Consider the following 15000-nt stretch of genomic DNA (forward strand, 5'->3'; position numbering starts at 1 on the left):
AAAATGTATTATTATTTTACAAAACAGGAAAAAGGGACACGATTGTAATTATGTCATTATATGCTTATTGCTCTATTAATGTGCTATTTTTGTGATGTAGTTAACTATGATGAGAGTTATCATAATCATCACTACTATTGTAATTATTTTGCTTACTGATGAGGGTGTTTTCGTGGTTCGAGAATAAAAGACTGTATAGTTTTTATATACTTTCATTCAATTTTATTTTTAATGTAATTACATTTTATATGTACTTATGCATATATAAATACACCATATATTAATGGAACTCTCTATATCTATCTATCTATCTATCTCTATCTCTATCTCTATCTCTCTCTCTCTCTCTCTCTTCCTCTCTCTCTCTCTCTCTCTCTCTCTCTCTCTCTCTCTCTCTCTCACACACACACACACACACACACACACACACACACACACACGCACGCATATATGCATACGTTCATTCACCCACACATATACATATCCACTCACGCATATATGCATACGTGCATCCACAAGTTCCTGCGCACTCAAGTATGTAAATACATTATGTCTTTGTGTATGAACTGTAGTCGTCCTCCGGTTTACCTGAAGATAAACCTTATCCAGCGAGCCTCATCACTAAGGATTAGTGGGAAAGGTAGCTTAACATAGCTAGGGCGTTCCTTGCGGTCCTGTGTGATGGCCTTCACATTTCTGACAGTCTTAATCGGTTTTCTTGAACATGCGGTCTCGGGAAAGCATGTATGTCCCGGGGGCGGACTCGCTCGCTCGCTCACCGGCACCATACAACAACCTCTTGGACAGGGATTTTAATGCGTTTTGCTTTGTCCTCTTTTATTCAGAGGAATGTCTTATATCTCCTTTTCTTTTCCCCCTTTTTTTCTCTCTTTTGGTGTTGGGATAATGATTTTCTTTTCTGCCTTTTTTTTATTTTTTTTATTTATTTATTTATTTATTTTTTTACCAAGGAATCCATTTTTTCATCAAGTAAAGTAGTTTTCTGAACTACTGTAACCGTCAAATTTCCCTTATTTTTGTAGAGTAGCGTGTGCGTGTTTCTTGTTGATGCGGAGTTGAACACAGATCAAGTTGTGAGAGTCAGATCGCTTTGGAAGACATTCTTGGAAATCTCGACGCGGTTAACTATGCTTGTGCCGTGGAGATGCAGATGTGGATAGTCATGTCTTGAGTGTCTTTTGGGAGAGTGCGGAGGTATTCGGGGAGATTCATCTTCTGGCGGATGTAGGGTAGGGCTTGGCGCCGTAGGATGAATGGCGTTGTTTATATATATTATGTTTAGTGTCGTGGTTAGTTACGGTTTCAGGATGTGGGAATTTGTTTTACTTTTTTTTTCTTCTTCTTCTTCGTCATAGAAATGTGGAAAAAAGACATCAAGGCAATGTCACTCGAGAAATTCTGTCACAGGCACAATCACGTTTTGGAGGAGACGTCAATGCACAGGCTGGATTGTGAAATATTTGGCGCATGCGGCTTAACACAAGGGCGGCTGACGTAACCATGACAGTTTGCTTCTTTTTTTTTTTTTGTCTCGGGCTATTTTCCGTGGATGTATTTTTTGTTTGTTTGTTTGTTTGTTTGTTTCGTTTTGAAAACATTTTGTCAATGGTTTATATTTTATCTAAATATTTTTTTATTCACGTGATCTTTCTCATTTCTCGCGTACATACTTTGCCCTTCTGCGAGTTCACATGTTATGATAATGCCAAAATCTCTCTCTCTCTCTCTCTCTCTCTCTCTCTCTCTCTCTCTCTCTCTCTCTCTCTCTCTCTCTCACTCTCTCTCTCTCTCTCTCTCCATCCCACCCTCTTTCACACACACAAAAAAAAATCACATGGCCACACACACACACACACACACACAAACAAACACCCAAACACACATATCCCATCCCATCCCGACGAACGAGCCCTCAGCACCTACAGCCAGCCAGCCATCCTCTCGGGATCGCCGCTCGGCCGCCGGACCGCCGGACCGCCGGACCGCCGAGTGCGCTAAGGAGCCGTTTTTAAGGAGCTTGTTACGTGATCCCGATGACCGATGGCCCGGCGAGCGCTCGGCTGTGCATCCTCACACGGACACAAAGGGCTGCGAGGATTGCCTTTCATTGGGCGTTTTATCATCGTATTGTGCACGGTTGTTTTTGCGGCGGTCGGATGCGGCGGTCGGATGCGATGGCCTTTGTGTTTGTCGGTCGTGTTAGTGGAGTAATTGGGACGGCGTGTTGGTTTCTTGTTGGTGGTGGTGGTGCTGTTGGCAAGGAAGATGTGTTTGTTGTTTTTTTTCTTTCTATTATTGGTTGTATCATTATTTTTTTGTTGTTTTATTTGTTGTTCTTGTGATTATGGTTATTATATATATTTTTTATTTATTTATAGCATCGTGATTTTGAGGTGAAGTAATTGCTGCCATCATTATGGTTATTATTGCTAGTCTAAGTGTATTATTAAGAAAGTTTGTAGCATTCGGCTGTGAGGACATACCAGGACAAGTGCGCCCTCATAGTCGAAGCCTTGACCTTTGCTTATACTCAGGAATTATAAATAGTAAAAGATGCAAATGATTTTATAATCGGGAGTTGACTCTCGCACGAGGCTTCTACACGAGATCTTATCAGTGTGCACTCTCTCTCTCTCTCTCTCTCTCTCTCTCTCTCTCTCTCTCTCTCGCTTTCTCTCTCTCTCTCTCTCTCTCTCTCTCTCTCTCTCTCTCTCTCTCTCTCTCTCTCTCTCTCTCTCTCTCTCTCTCTCTCTCTCTCTCTCTTTCTCTCTCTCGCTTTCTCTCTCTCTCTCTCTCTTTCTCTCTCTCTCTCTCTCACACACACACACTCTCACTCACTCACTCACTCGCTCACTCACCCACCCACCTACTCACCTAACCTCCTCGTGTTGTAGGGTGATTAAGGGTGAGGTTTACTCCCCTCTCCCCGTCGCTGCACACCATAGCATCATGAGCTTAACAAACGCCTTCGACCTTTTTATTTTTTCTTTATACATATATACAAATAAGTCAACCTTGTCCGTCACACTAGTTGCCCAGTGTGACACCGGCGAGTCAACATTGTGATCCTCTAGATAGCCTTTCGCCGCACCCAGATGAGAAGGTTGATAGTCCCCCCTTCATGTTATGTAGATGCAACCCTTAAAGGCGAGAGGGGCTGTTTACAGTAGGGGACCCTGCGCCGTCTCCCGGGCCTGCTAAACAGCCGTGGAACGCTACTGCTGACCCGTGTAATAGTCTGGGAGGTGACCATTATGGGCGCTTATCATAGCTTTAATATGATGATTGCCAACCCAACTTGCAATGTGTGCTACGTTAACAGAAAGAAAATGCTGGGAAGGGACTTGGGAGTTGAGAGTTATAATGTAGACTTCAAATTCTGACATTTAAAAATGCCTTGGTGTGAGGCTTCACTGCAGAATTATATGTATAAATTAAATAAGTGAGGCTGCAACTGGTGTTGTTTTGAAATTGTGGGATGGAGAGATTCCACCCCAAAAGCTAGGTCGTCTTCAAACGTTTATTGAAACCTATAATTTTGTGCAACGTGATGCAACGATAGTAATTTCGTATAGTAACACTCTAAATAGTTGTATACGAAATATACCTTCACTTACAGTGTTCTCTTTCCTCTCTTTACGCCGGGTAGCAAGGCCTGGTAATTTCGCTTTATCACTCGTTTTCATATTTTCCCTCCAACGTATGTCTGCAGTTCTTCAGCAGCAGCCAAAAGTGACTTGGGTAAATACGCTAAGTGACATTAAACGCTCCTAGTTAAGGCTGTGTGTAGTGCGTTCGTGTTCCTCGACCCGCCTTTTTTTCCTTCAGAATTAGTCGCATAACTTTGGTCAATGTTTATTACGGTCGGGATTCGTATCTGAAAGGCTGTCATTACGGCCCTTTACTCGAATAGCGAAGAAGCCGTTTTGACGGATGGTCTTCCTTTATAATCATCATATCGCATGAGATGAACTTGATAAGCGAAGGCGTTTTTTGTGCGTGTTGAAGAGCAGCGTGGCTATTATATAATTATAAGTATGATCTTTCTGCCGTGTGATGGAGTCTGGCCCAATTACCCCATGTAGAGGTCAGCTGGAGTAGGAGTTGCTAATGCACGGCGATGGGGTCAGCTGTTAGCTTTTTCCTTTTCTTTTTCTCTTTTTTTATTTCTTTTTTCGGGTTAAGGGGCAGACGCATCCTGCCGGTCGTAGTGTATGTGAAGGGGAGTGGGACCTTCCTGTAGATGCAAGCTGATTGTGCTTCGGCTACCTATGTTTTGCATATTGATAAACGTTGTAAATTTAAGGATTTATTGTTTTTGTTGAGCTATGCATTTGATAACACAGATATAACTGCTGTGTTGCGTTCAGAAGCTCAGAAAAGGGAGACATGGGGCATATTGGAGGCGCCTGGCGTCTGAACGGCTATTGCAGTTCGTGAAAGTAGTTATTATTAAAGTAAAGTTCTTTAACTTGCTGTAAGAATTTGAGTTGCCATAAGGGAAGTACGTGTGTGTGTTAACAAAGGTACAGACAATGCACAAAGTTCGGTCATGTGACTGAGGTCTTTAAACACTTTAGTGAATAATGTAGATAGTGTAAGTGCACTTTCAAGGCAGTATTCGAAACATGATGAAAGGGATTTTTTTACGCTGACTGCACCGAGTGAATCGTGTTTGGACGAATGTTAAGAAAGTATCAGCGAGAACGAAAAAAAAAAATCTGATGAAACTTTACTTACATGTCCCGCATGATAGAATGACTAATTCCAACCAACACACACAGATCTCAACCGATATAATTCAAACTGTGATATGCTATCTGTTGTTTGAGTTGGGTCACACACTTCCGTCTTCGTCAGAGGGAAAGGAAAGCATATCGATCTTTAATTATGCACAGGCTTGGTGACACGCAAGTGATAAGGTGCACGAGGAATAATCAGAAACCATAATGGAGGATTTTGATTTCTTTTGTATCGTGTAGATATGTTGGCATAGGGTTTTATAGTCTTATTTTTAGCATCGTTGTGTTGGAAGTGTTACCTCACGATAAAACCGAGTGTTATTTATTGTGATGTAGACAATGAAAATTATATTGGCCAGAGAGGGAGAGAAAGAGAAATAGAGAGAGAGAAGGGGGGGGGGGGCAAGGGAGAGATAGAGAGAGAAAACGGAGGTTGTAGAAACTCGAGAAGGAGTGAGAAAACAGACCGAGGATCAAACATCGACGAAGGGTGTTGAAGGACAGACGAAAAGAGAGATAGGGAGCGTGGGAAACACATACGAAAGGGCAGGGTATATAAAAGACATAGAAGACATGATAGGGTAAAGTGAGAGCGGCAGAGAGGGAATCTTAGAGACGCGTTAGAGACTGGGTAAGGGTCAGGAGAGAGGGGAAGGGGGAAGGTGTAGATGAGGGAAGGGGGGAGGGGGAAGGTGTAGATGAGGGAAGGGGGGAGGGGGACAGGAGGAGGGTTTGGGGGCGGAAGGGGCTTAGGGAGCTCGCGTGCAGGTCGAGCCGAGGCTGACAAGGGGCTGTCAACAGGCGGCCGTGTGCGAAAACAATAATACTCGGAACCCGGCACGAACACCCACCCCGCGCTGCTCGGTCCACTTACATTATTTACATCACAGGTGCTCGTACACACGCCCGTGGAAATGTGGATTCTCGTGTGCATGTTCGCAACACCTTCGCGCTTTCCGCTCGAACACCTTGCGTATTGTTTTCGCACATATTAGTAGGGACGAGCTTCCGTAAGTCTGCGTGCCGTGCCCGGTTTATTAATATAATAATATTCCGTAGTTCAAGGTTCGTCCGATTTTTCTTCTCCCTTTTTTTCACATCCACTACCTACATACATACATACATACATACATACATACATACATACATACATACATACATACATACATACATACATACATACATACATACATACATACATACATACATACATACATACATACATACATACATACATACATACATACATACATACATACATACATACATACATACATACATACATACATACATACATACATACATACATACATACATACATACATACATACATACATACATACATACATACATACATACATACATACATACATACATACATACATACATACATACATACATACATACATACATACATACATACATACATACATACATACATACATACATACATACATCCATACATACATACATACATACATACATACATACATACATACATACATACATACACAAATACACACTCATACATACATAAATACATTCATAGATACATACATACATGCATACAAACATACACACACACATACATGCATACATACATACATAAATACATACATACATACATACATACATACATACATACATACATACATACATACATACATACATACATACCCACCCACTCACCCACCCATCCCCCTACCTACCGACCCACCCATCTGCCGACTCACCTACCTACCCACCTACCCACCTACCTACCTACCTACCTACCTACCTACCTACCTACCTACCTACCTACCTACCTACCTACCTACCTACCTACCTACCTACCTACCTACCTACCTACCTACCTACCTACCTACCTACCTACCTACCTACCTACCTACCTACCTACCTACCTACCTACCTACCTACCTACCTACCTACCTACCTACCTACCTACCTACCTACCTACCTACCTACCTACCTACCTACCTACCTACCTACCTACCTACCTACCTACCTACCTACCTACCTACCTACCTACCTACCTACCTACCTACCTACCTACCTACCTACCTACCTACCTACCTACCTACCTACCTACCTACCTACCTACCTACCTACCTACCTACCTACCTACCTACCTACCTACCTACCTACCTACCTACCTACCTACCTACCTACCTACCTACCTACCTACCTACCTACCTACCTACCTACCTACCTACCTACCTACCTACCTACCTACCTACCTACCTACCTACCTACCTACCTACCTACCTACCTACCTACCTACCTACCTACCTACCTACCTACCTACCTACCTACCTACCTACCTACCTACCTACCTACCTACCTACCTACCTACCTACCTACCTACCTACCTACCTACCTACCTACCTACCTACCTACCTACCTACCTACCTACCTACCTACCTACCTACCTACCTACCTACCTACCTACCTACCTACCTACCTACCTACCTACCTACCTACCTACCTACCTACCTACCTACCTACCTACCTACCTACCTACCTACCTACCTACCTACCTACCTACCTACCTACCTACCTACCTACCTACCTACCTACCTACCTACCTACCTACCTACCTACCTACCTACCTACCTGCCTGCCTGCCTGCCTGCCTACCTACCTACCTACCTACCTACCCATCTACCTACCCACCAACCTACCCATCTACCTACCCACCAACCTACCCACCCACCTACCCATCTACCTACCCACCCACCTACCCATCTACCCACCTACCTACCCACCAACCTACCCACCTACCTACCCACCCACCTACCCACCCACCTACCCACCCACCTACCCACCCACCTACCCACCCACCTACCCACCCACCTACCCACCCACCTACCCACCCACCTACCCACCCACCTACCCACCCACCTACCCACCCACCTACCCACCCACCTACCCACCCACCTACCCACCCACCTACCCACCCACCTACCCACCCACCTACCCACCTACCTACCTACCTACCTACCTACCTACCTACCTACCTACCTACCTACCTACCTACCTACCTACCTACCTACCTACCTACCTACCTACCTACCTACCTACCTACCTACCTACCTACCTACCTACCTACCTACCTACCTACCTACCTACCTACCTACCTACCTACCTACCTACCTACCTACCTACCTACCTACCTACCTACCTACCTACCTACCTACCTACCTACCTACCTACCTACCTACCTACCTACCTACCTACCTACCTACCTACCTACCTACCTACCCACCTACCTACCTACCTACCTACCTACCTACCCATCTACTTATCCACCCACCTACCCACCCACATACCCACCTATCCCCCACCCACTTCCCCACCTCTGTGTACATCATCACATCCCTCTTCATTTTATACCTCCATATTTATCACTTTTCCCCCCCCCCCCCCCTCCCCCCACCTGGGAATATCCTCGAGAGAAGGAAGTAAGAAAAAAAAAAAAAAAAAAAAAGCTTTTTACGACGCTTCCTTACGATGACTGATAGATTAACGACGTTTGTTGAAATAATTATCATGCGCTGTTCACAAGGCTTGCCATAAAGAATACAAACGTTTTACTTCCCCCTGCGAGCGGGGGTCGGGGCAGTCGGGAGAACAGCGCGCGACTACCTGTCTGAGCGGACGCATGAATCAATTATAAATCATTGCTCGGCATTAACCAGGGCTATGATTAACCCGTAATTACTTTTTGTCGGAGATTGATCACAAGTGTTACTTTTTATTAACAATTATCTACAATCTGGGCCCGCACTTAGAGCCGCCTGCCTGGTTGCCAGTGGTCGGGCAAGGGAGGCTCAGGGGGACCGGGGGGTGGGGGTGGGGTTGAGCTGCGGTTGTGGGAGGTGAGCGCGGGTGCCGTGCGGTTGTGATGCATTATGTATCTTCCTTGTTGTGCTCTCGACCTGATGTCCGGTTGTGCTGTCAGGGGGAGTTTGAGTTGTGCGCCTCGGAGATGTGGCTTGGCGGATTTCTTTTTTTTTTTCTTCTTTTTTTTCGTTGTTATTATTTGTTTGGTTGTTTGTCATTTTTTTGGTGTTTTATATATATATATATATATGTATGTGTGTGTGTGTGTGGGGTGTGTTTTAAAAATTTTTTTTTTTTTTGTTTTAAAAATTTTATAAAAATAATATATATAATAATATAAATATATATAATTATATAAAAAATATATATATTATTATATTATATAAATAAATATAATAATATATATATTTTATATATAAAAATTTATTATATAAATTTTAAAAAAAAAAATTAAAAAATTTTATTTAAAATTTAATATTATATATTAATATATATTTTATATAATATTATATAATTATATATTTTATTTATAAAATATATTAAATAAAATAAACAAATTATATTGTTTTGTTTGTAATTTTATTAAAAAAAGTTTTTATATATATATAATAATATATAATATTTATATATATATTAATATAAAATATTTTAATTTTAAAATTTTTATATATAATAATATTTTGTATTAAAATTTTAATATTATTATTAATTTTTTTTTTTGTTTTATTTATTATATTTAATATTTTATATTAAAAATTTTAAAAATTTTAATAATAAATATATATATATTATATTTTATATATATAAGAGAGAGGAAAAGGGGAGAGAAGAGAGAAGAGAAAAGAGAGAGAGAGAGTGTGTAAAAAATAGAAAAAAGAAGAGAGGAAGAGGGGAAAAAAAAAAAGAAAAGAAGAGAGAGATTCTTTGTGTGTGTATATATGCATGTAATCACGTTTGCATGTACGTAGACGTATGCATACGCGAATACAAAGAGACAGCTTTAGTTGAATCGGCTTAAGGGAATGGTAATTTCCTCATATTTTACAATCATGTGGATTCTTTCCTTGTGGAGACATGACGAACAACCTGTCCTGTCTTATTTTCTTGACATGCAAGCCCACACGCAAGCACGCACCACAGGCCATTCGCGGCGTCGCTGTCACGAAACGCAAGCGAACTCGAGTCTGGTGCTTGCTGACCCCGAAGCCGCCTCGCCATGAATGCGAAATGATGTTCTTGAAGAGGAGATAGAAGAGAAATTGAGATGATTATAATGAGCATGATAATATCGAGATGAGAAATGGTCGAATCTATGCGGACGATCAGTCATTAGCGTCCCTTTCGCCCTTGCATAATTACCTGACGGCGACGCCACGCTAGTTTTGCAAGTTGCAAGCGCGCGTCCCGTGATTATGCAATGTAGTAAATGCAGTTGGTTTTCCTCGCGGATCTTTCCACCGGTTTTCCAGGATTACGGGTCAGGGTTTTTTTTTTTTTTTCTTTTTTTTTTTTTTTTTTTTTTTTTACGATCTGTCTTCTGCGAGCTTTACGTAATGGTTATGATTATTATTTATGCTCCGATTTCTGTCAGCTTATTGTATGTCCAGGCAGGGAATGAGGCAGGAGGGAGGGGCTGAGGGCTGAGGGCTGGGGGGGGGGAGGTTTAAGGGGTAGGGGAAAGGTAGGAAGGGTAGAGGGTAAGGTAAGGGGGAGGAGGGGGAGGGGTAGGGGAAGGAGCAGAGGATTAATAGTGACAGGATAGGTAAGGCTTCAGCACTGGGCCTAGTCTGCAATTAGTGTGCCAAGGGTTTTTTCCCGTTATTACAGCGATGAGAGTTGCAAGGATAATAAATATATGGAGGCTTAATTGTTCGTGGCATGTAGCGACATCTAGCGGCTCGGATATGCAACGTCGGTTCTAATCGCTCGTGACGTTTATGTAAAGGAATTAGCTTAATACCGACTGTCAGCAGGAAGGTCGGTATAACAGCTGGTAAGACGAGGAGGAGGTGGACGGACGGAGGGAGGGAGGGGTTGTGGGGGAGGGTATGGTGGTGGTGGTGGTGGTTAGGGAGAGGAAAAGAAAAGGAATAAGAAAAAGGAGGAGGAGGAGGAGGTGGGAATGAAGGAGAAGGAGGAGGAGGAATATTAGTAAGAGGAGGGGTACGAGAAAATGGAAAAGGATAAATAAAGGGTGGTGGGGAGAAGCGAAGAGAAATAAGAATTAGGAGTAAGGAATTCGAAAAACAGGAATTAAAAAAAAGATGCAAAATTCCTTATAATTCTATGAAATGCAGAGGTAACCAAATGCCAACTTTACAAGATAAATTATGATTACTGGAAGAGGTGAGAGGGGGATGGAAAAGACATAAAAGGGATGAATGTAGAAGGACACGAAGACGGTAAAAAGACAAAAAAACAAAACAAAAAAAAACAAGCGTTGAACAGGATAGCAAGAACTAGGAAGTAAGCCTGGTTATCGTCGGCATTTTGTTGTTTTGCCGAAAGATTCCGAGGCTGATCTTTGGCTCCGCGGGAAAGTCCAGTCAGCGAAAAGAGGGTTCGGGAAACAGCCCTTTCTTGAGCAATTATCCACACTGATAGTTCGATAATTGCGATAATCGGCGTTAGGCTGCGTGCGGATCTCGCTGTTTTTTCCACCCTTCCATTTTTTTTTTTCTTACCTTTTTTTTCCACCGCTCTTTATTTTTTTCGCTCTTTCTTGTCTGGGAAGGATGGTCGCTTGAATTCTGCTGGGGGGAGGGGGGAGGGGGGGAGCTTCCTGCTGTGTCTTTGACACGGGTTAGCTTTTCCGAAAATCGACCTTACGGACGGGTCCAGTTGGATCGATCGCAAGCGCATCCGCGTTTCTGATTGAGATGTCAGGCGACTTTGTGCCGTATACATTACCGCCCCAAGGGCCTCGTTTGGCTAAGACGTGATTGGTGTTTGTTTAGCGAGCCAATGGTAATGCAATCAGACCGCTGTCTCGTCTGTTTTGAAAAATAATGATTTAACGATCCGAAGCAGTGGCATTAGTTTAATAGAAGCAGTTTTTTATATGTATATATATGTGAACGCTACGCTAAATACCTTTGTTTACTACAACGGGCAGCGGAAGTAGTTATTTTCATGTAATTTGGGTTGTCTATTTTTTTCTGCTGATCCTTTTCATCCATTGTTAATAGGATCCCGCGCTTCATAATGCAGTAAATCAAAGGGGCGAAAAAGGCCGAGGAGGATTTGAGGTTTCTTGTGGCGCCATGACCCCCCCCCCCACCCCCCACCTCCACCCGCCTTTTCCTCCTCAGGTTCCTGCTTTTTCTCCTTCTCCTTTATCTCGTTCTCCTACTCTTCCCTCTTCTTCTTCTCCTTTTTATTCTTCTTCTCTTGCTCTTCTTCTTCCTCCTCTTCCATATCTACCTCCTCCTCCACTTCCACCTTCTCCTCCACTTCTATCTTCTCCCTATCCTCCCTTTCTTCTTCCACCTCCCCCTTCATAATTCTTCACCTCCTCCTACTCCTGTCAATATTACTCCTCTTTCATTCATCATTTTCTTCTTTCTTCAGTCTTCACCATCTTCCACCTTCTCTTTCCCTTTTTCCTTGTTCACCTGCTTCATCTTTCTTTTCTACTTTCTAATATATCATGTTCCACCTCCTCCTCTTCCTCTTTCCTCACTTTTTAATCCACTTGCTCCTCCTCCTCCTCTTCCTCCTCCTTCCCTTTCGTTATTCACCTCTTCCTTCTCTTCGCCTCCCCCCCATCCCCTCCCTCCTCATTATATTGGGTTTCGTGTTCAATGTCTTTATCTTCTCTTGTGTTCTCTCTTCCCTGTCTTTCCTCTCTATTCCTTATTCCCTTTTCTTACTTCTCCCTTTATGTCTCTTTGTTTCCCATTTTTTATCTCCCTCTTCTTCCTCTCTATTTTTATTTCACTTTCCTTCTTCTTTACTTTCGCTCTTCTCCTTTACTCCCCTTTTCTTGTCGCCTTTTTTCTTTTCCCTTTATTAATCCCTTCTCCCTCCCTTTCTTTTTACCTCCCTTACCCTTCCCTTTTTCTCTCCCTCTCCATCTCCCTCTCCCCCTTGTCTCTGCCCTTCTCTTTCTCCCTTCCTTTCTTGTCACACTCTCTTCACCTTCCTTCTTTATCATTCCCTTTCTCTCTTCCTCTTTTGTCTCTCTTTTTCTCCCTTTCTCTCTTGTCCCTCTCTGTCTCCCTTTCTCCCTTCCTCTTTGTCTCTCTCGTTCTCCCTTTCTCTCTTTCTCCCTTTCTCCCTCGTCGGTCCCCTTCTCCCTTTCTCTTTCGCATCTCCCTTTCTGTCATACTCTTTTGTCGCTCTCCCTTCCTCTCTCGCCTCTCCCTTTTTCTCTTTTATCTCCCTTTTCCTTACCTTTCCCGTCGTTCTTCTGCTCCTCCCGCGCGGACGCACTGGTTAGCGCTCTTAATTATGCTTCCGGCAATTATACCATATATAATTCCCGGTGTAATTGTCAGCCGCTGAAGGAAAAGTCCCCCCGCGGTGGTCTTTGGGAGGTGGGGGAAGGGGGGAGAGGGGGGAGAGGGGGGATTAGATGGAAGAACAGGAGGAGAAGAAGGAGGGAGGAGTGGGGAATGGGAGGATAGATGGAAAGTCAGGAGGATGATTTGAAGGAGAAGAGGGAATGGGAGGGGGGAGGGGGGGAGATGGAAGAAAAGGAAGAGAAATGGAAGTAGAAGAGGGAGAGGGAGGGAGGGAGGATAGATGGGAGGACAGGGGAAACGGGAAATAAGGTAGAATAAGGAATAAGAAGGAAGAAGATGGGACATTGAAAAGGAGGAAGAGGTAGAGAGAATAAAAAGGTTACAGGAAAAGGCATAATTAAAAAGAGGAAGAGGAAGAGGAGCCAATGCTAATGCTAATGGTAATAGTTTTTTTTTTTTGTAATTATGAAACCAATTGCACGGGATTACTAATAAAAAAAAAACAAAAAATGCAATTAGAAGAAAGAGAAACAGTATATGATTAGGATACAGATGCCACATTTGACCAAAAAAAAATGAAAAGTAAATAAAACGTATAATGTTGGTGTTGTTTTTTTCCTGTTAATTAACGAAATTTTGTGTTAATAGGGATTTTGTCTTTACTATTCTTTTATTTTGTCTTTTAACGGTTTATTTTTTATATTGAGGTTTATTGTACTTTTTTTATTTATTTATATATTATCATCAGAGTCATTATTTGCTAACATTATCCAAATCATCCCTCTCATTATCCCCATTATCACCGCTTACTCTCGTTCACTTTTTATCATCCTATTTATTTGGCAAATTCTCTGATATTCCGTTTATGCAAAACGAATTCCCTCAATTTCTCCATAAATCAAAACACATTTTTCAAAAACAAAAACCCTTCCCTCTCTAACATGGCGTCGTTTTTCCCTCGTGATTCGTCGTCGCATGCGAGACAAAAACACTCGTTTAGGACAATGGTTTCCCTCGCAGAAGAAACCATTACACGGCTCGTTACGATGATTGCGCAAAACGGGCACTTGGAACTCGCTTGTTTTTTGTTGCCGCTGTTGTTTTGGGGGCCCTCTGACCTTGGCTTTGCCTCGGTCGATCGGTGTGTTGTTGTTTTGTGTACGCCGTTGTTGCTTCGAGTTCAGCTCGCATCCCGTTTGACGCTGAGTCGTGTTATGACACCGCTTTTGCTGTGGTTTATCTGTTTTTTTTTTTTTTTTTTTTTTTTTTTTGGGGGGGGGGGTGATTTTGTTGTTAATGTTGTTGTTTCTGTTTGTTGGTGATATTTTTATTGATTTTGTAAGAAAAAGAAATACATATTGAATATCATTTATGTAATGATGCTTCTGTTATTGATAGTGCTGTTATTAACTTTGTTAGTATTACCAATAAAATTGTTATTGTTGACAGATAATCGAAACAGTATTTTGAATTAAATCTTCTTTTCTCACTTTCAGGTACGTTTTGCAGTATGGAAGTGATGCAACTATTTCTTTTGCGTGGAGTAAGGTACGTACCCATGTCAACAATATAAACGCCGTACACTGTCAGCTGACGCATCGCCTTGTGTACTCACGTGGGACACCTCGTCAAGGGATAACAAAGAGTGTGATATATTTACGTCTTTCTACACAAGTGTACCAGATGGAACGATATAGTTGATGCTAGACGGACTTCGTGAGTGTATGAAAGGGATCGGGGGGAGAAATGGGTCAGGGTAAGAAAGGAGTGGAGGTGGGGAGAGGGAGAGAGAGGGAGAGGGAGAGGGAGAGGGAGAGGGAGAGGGAGAGGGAGAGGGAGAGGAAGAGGGAGGGAGAGGAGAGAGGTGAGGGGAGAGGGAGAGAGAAAAAAGAAGGACTGAGCAAGAAAGAGAGAGGCTAGGAAGAGAG

The 15000-nt window shown here is 42.6% G+C and overlaps 1 protein-coding gene across 22 annotated transcripts in view; it reads left to right on the forward strand.

The window, feature by feature from the left end:
• The window catches only part of rg (A kinase anchor protein rugose), a 1000951-nt gene that overhangs the window by 805137 nt on the left and 180814 nt on the right, over positions 1–15000 (forward strand). The gene's annotated exons all lie outside the window — the stretch shown is intronic.

Source organism: Penaeus japonicus, unplaced genomic scaffold (assembly GCF_977035675.1).
Source record: "Penaeus japonicus unplaced genomic scaffold, GWHDUDI00000001_assembly GWHDUDI00000004, whole genome shotgun sequence".
NCBI classification, from domain to species: domain Eukaryota; kingdom Metazoa; phylum Arthropoda; class Malacostraca; order Decapoda; family Penaeidae; genus Penaeus; species Penaeus japonicus.